This window comes from Somniosus microcephalus, unplaced genomic scaffold (genome assembly GCF_052327205.1).
Source record: "Somniosus microcephalus isolate GS21.2 unplaced genomic scaffold, FLI_Smic_1.0 unresolved_chr1, whole genome shotgun sequence".
NCBI classification, from domain to species: Eukaryota; Metazoa; Chordata; class Chondrichthyes; order Squaliformes; family Somniosidae; genus Somniosus; species Somniosus microcephalus.
The window spans coordinates 4,207,655-4,214,736 of record NW_028225179.1 but is presented as its reverse complement, the minus strand read 5'-3'; the positions used below and the strand labels follow the sequence as shown (position 1 = coordinate 4,214,736).

The 7,082-nt window shown below is 44.3% G+C and overlaps 1 non-coding gene across 1 annotated transcript; it reads left to right on the top strand.

Annotated features, from left to right (window-relative positions):
* Positions 1-6,506: 6,506 nt before the first annotated feature.
* Positions 6,507-6,578, top strand: trnat-cgu (transfer RNA threonine (anticodon CGU)). Its single transcript has one exon. It is a non-coding gene; the product is annotated as a tRNA-Thr (tRNA).
* Positions 6,579-7,082: the final 504 nt, after the last annotated feature.

The window sequence follows — 7,082 nt, the reverse complement described above, 5'->3', positions numbered from 1 at the left end:
TAATCTGTTGTGTGGAATCTTGTCAAATGCCTTTTGGAAGTCCAAATACACTACATCCACTGGTTCCCCTTTATCCACCCTGTATGTTACATCCTCAAAGAATTCGAGCAAAAAAGATTGATATATTTCGAATTAAGTGAGCTGGGTTTGCACCTGCGCAGGGAAACCCAATGCAACTTCGAACACAACACCTTAACAACTCGTACGATAGGAAAATACTGCAGATGCTGGAAATCTGAAATAACAACAGAAAATGCTGGCAAAACTCAACGGGCCAGGCAACATCCGTGGAGAGAAATTAGAGTTGACGTTTCGGGTGAACCCTTTTTCAAAACTGGAAAGGAAATTAAATAGATCGAAGGCAGGGCTGCGATAGAACAAATGAAGTAAAGAGACATTAAGAGGTATTCAAAACCAGACGAGATAGTAATAGGACAGTGGAGACAAAAGACAGCTCAGATTAGGTGTGAAGTGCGTTGGCAGGATGAGAGACAGCTGCCATGTGGGAGAGAGAAAAACAAGGAAAGGTGGGGAAGGGAAAACCCAAAACAAAGGGGTAGAAAAAAATAGAAGTAAAAATGTAATAGGGGCCGAGTTTATGATCTGAAATTGTTGAACTCGATATTGAGTCCGGAAGGCTGCAAAGTGCCTAATCGGAAGAAGAGGTGCTGTTCCTCGAGTTTACGTTGAGCTTCCGTGGAACAATGCAAGAGGTCAAGGGTGGTGAGGTCCGAGTGGGAATGGAGCAGTGAATTAAAATGACAGGTGACCGGAAGCTCAATGTCACCCTTACGGACTGAACGGAGATTTTCCTCAAAGCGGTCACCCAATCTGCGTTTGTTCTCCCCAATGTAGAGGAGGCCGCATCGTGAGCAGCGAATACAGTATACTAGATTGCAAGAAGTACAAGTAAATCGCTGTTTCACCTGGAAAGGTGTTTGGGGCCCTGGACAGTGGGAAGGGGGGAGGTATAGAGGCAGGTGTTACATCTCCTGCGCTTGCACAGGAAGGTGCCAGGCGAAGGGGAAGGGCTGTTGGGGGTGATAGAGGAGTGGACTAGGGTGTCTTGGAGGGAGCAGTCCCTACAGAATGCTGAAAGGGGAGGGGAAGATGCGTTTGGTGGTGGGATCACTTTGGAGGTAGCAGAAATGGTGGAGGATGATCCGTTAAATGTGGAAGCTGGTGGGGTGAAAGCTGAGGACAAGGGGAACCCTATCGTGGTTCCGAGAGGGAGGGGCAGGGGTGAGGGCAGAAGTGTGGGAGATAGAACGGACAAGGTCGTCGCAGCTGAAATCGCCTTCCTTTAAAAAAGACTAACATGCAGAATGATCCGGGACTGTGAGCTCAACCATTTTAAATAGGCACAGAATGATCCATGACTGACAACAATCCCGATTACGATCAGCAGCGAAATCAGACGCTTTATCCATTAGGCCAACGAAATTCCGTGTGCAATCCGGCTATATTGCTTCTGAAGGCCGGCCCTGCTTTCGCAATGCTTGTCTGTCGAGCGGTTCCGCAGACTTGAAAGTATCGACTGGTTTCAAAGCACCAATTGAGATTGGTGCGAATGGGACATGTCACCCCAGGAACAACGATTGTCGCAGAGTAAACTTAAGTTTGCTGAAGTTAAGTAGTTGAAAGTGAATGTTAGGTTAAGGTAATACCTCAGGAAAGTGGTAAAGAAATGGAAGGAGGAAAGAAAAGGAGGCTATTGATTGTGGAAGGAAGAAAAAGCTGGGAGAAGAGTTGGGTTTGAAATCTGGAACATCAAGCTCAGGCATGTGAGAGCGCGGGGTTTTGAAGGAGTAAATAGGTTTTCACTGCCAACAAATAATATTTGTTTCATGTAGTAATGATTGATTTCTTGTTGCGTTCTATCAGCAGGTGCCACAGAGAACAAAATATATAAAGCGAGTTATACCGTGACTGGGATTCTAACCGAAGTTGCTGTGGGTACAACACAGGGTACTGACCACAATATGAACATGGCGCCACACACTAGCTGCTGTTCTTCTGCACTGTCCACAGGAAAGTAACGCACGGCACCGCTTAGAAAAGATGGATTTTTGGAGAAGTCCGAAATCAGCACCGCCAGAAATTATGACAGTGTTTCAATTCGACATGTGTCTCACAGCGACTGGAGCCTTTATCCAGAGTGGGAACTAATGCAGCCGCAGTCACATTTAAACGGATTGTAGCCCCTTCACACGAGAATAAACTCACCCCTGGAGAGTCATAAAGAAGAAAAAAAAGGCCCCGCTGGGAGTCGAACCCATGATCGCCTGTTTACTAGACAGGCACTTTCACCAACTAAGCCACAAAGCCAAATTATGCCTCCGCTGCTTACCTCCACTCACTGATACCTATCACCTACTGGTCACTGACTGCTGGAGTCTGAGGCCGTTTTCTATTTATCCATCTCTCTTGTCCGCCTTGTGTCCTGATGCTGTCTGTATCTCTCACTGCGTTTGTCTCAGTATCAATCTGTGAGTTGATTCTTAATGAATACCTGTGTTTGTGTCTTACATTAAATAAATGAGGGGGTCAGAAAATTCTTCCTCTGACACTGGGGAACTACTGAGCTAACATTCATAACAAGATATTGTTTGTTGTGATGCAGCAAATACAATATTTCATCTTGAATGAATTAGGTTCAATTCTGTGCAAAAAGAAACTTTGACCCCAACGTGTTTCCAATCGGCCGTTTTTTAATTTGACGTCACAAAAGCCACCATTGCACCTCAAGGTGATTCATAACTAATAAACAGAGAAGTCAAGCAATGAATGGGTATTTATAGAAAGGGTTGTGAGACTGTGGAATGCACTGGCCCAGAGCAGCAGATTTAAAACAAGGTATAAAAACCTGCAGGGTGTGGGGGGAAGGGGGGAGAGAGGCAAGAGAGTCACAGGAAAGATCACGTTGGAAGTCACTGGCCCCGAATCTGCTTTAAATCCCCCCACTATATTTAAACACATTTAATGTCATACTCATACATTGATGCCTTTGAGCAATATATAATTTGTAACGAGGTCGCTGGTCTAAAATAACTGCTTTATATATTTGGACCCACCCACTGTGTTTAGGCTCTACCCTGAATATTTATCTGCAACCTAGAATCTGCTTATAATCTAGAGACAAGGTCTCAGCAGCCGACTGGCAGGGAGCAGAGGTTGAGGCTGATCTATGTCATGTGGGAGCAGAGCACAATATTCCTGCTGTTTATTTTCATTATCCTGCACAATATTCGATGCTGTTCTCAACATCTTACACTCCTCTTAAATATCGGAGGGTTTAATTTATTGTAATGATGATCGCTGCGGCTCTTTTCAATTTTATGAATTCGTAGCAAATTACATATCTCCAAACCAGTGAAATCGTCATTGCTGAGATTAAACACTCAGAGCAGGATCAGCGGCTCTTTGGTCTGGGCTGTGATTCTCGCTTAGGGGATTTATATCAATTAATGCGAGACTTTTTAATAGAACTAGTTTCCTCGGCCGGGAGACATTCCACAAGTCTTCAAATAACAACTGCCAGAAAATCAGTGCAGAGCCTGTGTTCAGTATTTCGCAAGAAAACAGCAATTTTATTAATAAAAACGGAAATTCAATCACAGATTTGCCGAAACTGTGAGGTAAAAATGTGAATCCGTTTTTTTCAAGAAGTCTGCTCCACATTTTCCACATTGTCAATCTGGAAGCACGGACAGGACATGAGGTAAATGGACTTTATTTAAAGGTTGTTTCAACCGTTTGGAAACAGAAATACTGAAATAAAAGGGACTTTTGGATGATTCCTTTTGGATAATAAAGGTAGATCGAGGTTAGTGAAAGGTTAAGGCGAGGGATTGCTAATCTAGTTGGGAGATACGGGACCTGAAAATGTTACAGTCCCCAAGTTACACAATCTTTTCTCTCCCTGTTTGGTAAAAATTCTCCTACTTTCTCAAACTAATATTTCACCCAGCTGTAACGGAATGAAGATCGAATCGAGATCTCCTTCCTCCCTTCCGTGCCTCAATCCTACATTCCCTTCCAACTTGTTCGCAGTTTCCTGCCTCACTGGACAATGAGCCTGATTCTGATGTTAACTGTGTGATCGATATCTTATCAGTTCTAGTCCTAACCACGTCTTTTGGCAGAGTTATTAAAATCTGTTTGATTGAAAGCTCTCCAACATGTTATAAAACCGTCCATTTACAGGCTGTGAGATATAACAAGCGTTTTAATGGTGAGGGGAATCTTTAGAGGAAGAGAACATCTCCTGCAGCAATATAAACAGAGTCAGTGCCCAGCTCTGCTGTTTGGGGCAATCCTCGCCTCCTCCTGTTTCATTTTCAAATCGATGGGAGAAGCTGAGAGCGAACTCCAATCTACACAGGCTTTACACCGCTTGAAAGATTAATGGGAAAAGCAAATGATGAGGGAGCTGGAAACAAGGGTTAACTTTATCCTTTGACAATTAATTTAATTTCAAACTTTTTATCGACCTTAGACCAGCGCAGTTTTCTGATTGGCACCAAGTCTGTACATCTTATTTCTGTTAAGCTTTATTCCTGCTCCCGCTCTTCATAAAGAACACAGCGTCCCATGCCACGGGCATTCAGAAACCTTTCAGTTATGGCCAACCTCCTGTAATCGCGGCTTTCACCCTCTACCGCTCTTTTCACTTACCCTTTACTTGTTTCAATCACGCACTTCAACAGACCTGTTAAGATTAAAGCGGAATGCTTTCGATCTTACTGCACCGCACCAGTGGGCCAATATTTCACACTTAAACCATCGATCGCAGCGAGGTGGCGCTGCCTGTCACACACGCACCTCAACAGTTTTGGGAAAAGTGCCAACCAGCATGAAAAAAAAACCCAGTTCTTCAGTTAACAGGCACTCTATCACAAGATTCCCCAAGGAAATTTCGTGAACAATCGGGTCCCTGTCCTTCCAAAGGCCCCGCATTCGCTGTGCTTGTCTGTCGAGCAGTCCCACAGATTTAATGCATCGACTAGTTTCAAGGTACTAATGTGCAATGGTGCGAATGGGACATGTGCCCTCAGGAACAGCGGTGGTGGCAGAGAAAATGTAACGTCGTAAGTAAAGGAAAGACTTACATTTATATAGCGCCTTTCATGATCACCGGACGTCTCAAAGCACTTTACAGCCAATGAAGTACTTTTAGAGTGTAGTCACTGTTGCAATGTGGGAAACGCCGCAGCCATATTGCGCACAGCAAGCTCCCACAAACAGCATTGTGATAATGACCAGATAATCTGTTTTTGTTATGTTGATTGAGGGATAAATATTGGACAGGACACCGGGAATAACTCCCCTGCTCTTACTTCGAAATAGTGCCATGGGATCTTTTACATCCACCTGAGAGAGCCGGCGGGGCCTCGATTTAACGTCACATCCAAAAGATGACACCTCTGACAGTGCAGCACTCGCTCAGTACTACACTGGAGGAGCAGCCTGGATTTATATATTCTATTCCCTGCACGAGGAATCTGAACCCACGGCCTCCTGCCTCAGAGGCCAGTGTGCTTCCCACTGAGCCACAGCTGACACTAAGTAGGCAAAAGTGAATGTCAGATTAAGGGAATACCGCAGGAAAATGACAATGAAATGAAAGGAGGAAAGTGAAGAAGGGCTAGTGGTTGTGGAAGGGAGAAAAAGCTGGAAGAGTCGAGTGTGAATTATGGAGAATAAGGCAGAGGAATGTGAGAGAGCGGGGTTTAGAAGGAATAAATAGGTTTTCACCACCAACAAGACAGATTTCTTCCTTTAATAAATAATGATGATTCTCTGAGTTTTATTAGCAGGTGCCGCAAGGGACAGAAGATGTAAAGCAAGTTGTGCCGTGACTCGGATTCCAACCGAAGTTGCTGCAAACAGAACACAGAGTACTGACCACTATACCATCACGGTGCCGTAGATCATCCTTCTACCAATTACTGTAAATCTGTGCCCCTGGTTATTGACCCCTCTGCTAATGGAAATAGGCCCTTCCTATCCACTCTATCTCGGCCCCTCATAACTTTATACCCCTCAATTAAGTCTCCCATCAGCCTCTACTGTTCCAAAAAATCAACTCCGCCTATCAAATTTTTCCTCATTGGCAAAAGAACCAGAGGGGAGACGAAGAGATTTTGTTTTACGTTGCGAGTTGTTATGATCTGTAATGCTCTGCCTGAAAGGGTGGTGGAAGCAGATTCAATAGTTACTTTTAAAAAGGAATTGGATAAATACTTGAAGAAGAAATGTTTGCAGGGTATGGGGAAAGAGCTGGGACTAATTGGATGGCGATTTCAAGAGCACGATGGGCCAAATGGCCTCCTTCTGCGATGTATGATTCAATGTTTCTGTGAAAGGTTTTATGGAAGTATTCATGCAAATGAGGCGGATCAGTTGCCTGCTCCACTATCCTGCTTTATTTTCGTCCATTTGTGCCTGTGCTATTTTAACCTAATTGAAACAATTCAGAATTTGCTAGCCAGGCTACCACTGATGGCGCGGTGGCCAAGTGGTAAGGCGTTGGTCTCGTAAATCGAAGATCATGGGTTCGACCCCCATCCGTGCCTAGCGAGGTTTTATCACCTTTAATATGACTTTTTAAACTTTTCTCCCGATGAACTCTATCAAAATCGTTCATAATTTTGAACATTACTATCAAATCTCTTCTTGCATTCTCTACGCTAAAGAGAAAAATCCCAGCTTCTCCAGTCTCTTCACATAAATGAAGTCCCTCACCCCTGGTACCATTCCAGTAAATCTATTCTGCACTCTCTCCAAGGCCTTGACTTTCTTCCTGAAGCGTGGTGACCAGAATTGAAGAAAATACTCCAGCTGAGGCCTGACCAAGGATCCCACGTGCTTTTTTAACAGCCTTCTCAACGTGTCCTGACCGCTTCACAGATCTATGTACGCACACCCCATGTCTCCCTGTTCTAGCATCCACTTTAAAATTGTACCATTTAGAGGCGGTTAAGAAAATGCAGGGGGGGAGCGTTCTGACCAGTTTCGGGGCCAGTGATCTCCAGAGGGCGCCGATTAAAGTAAATAATTGTTCATGTTAAAATTGTACC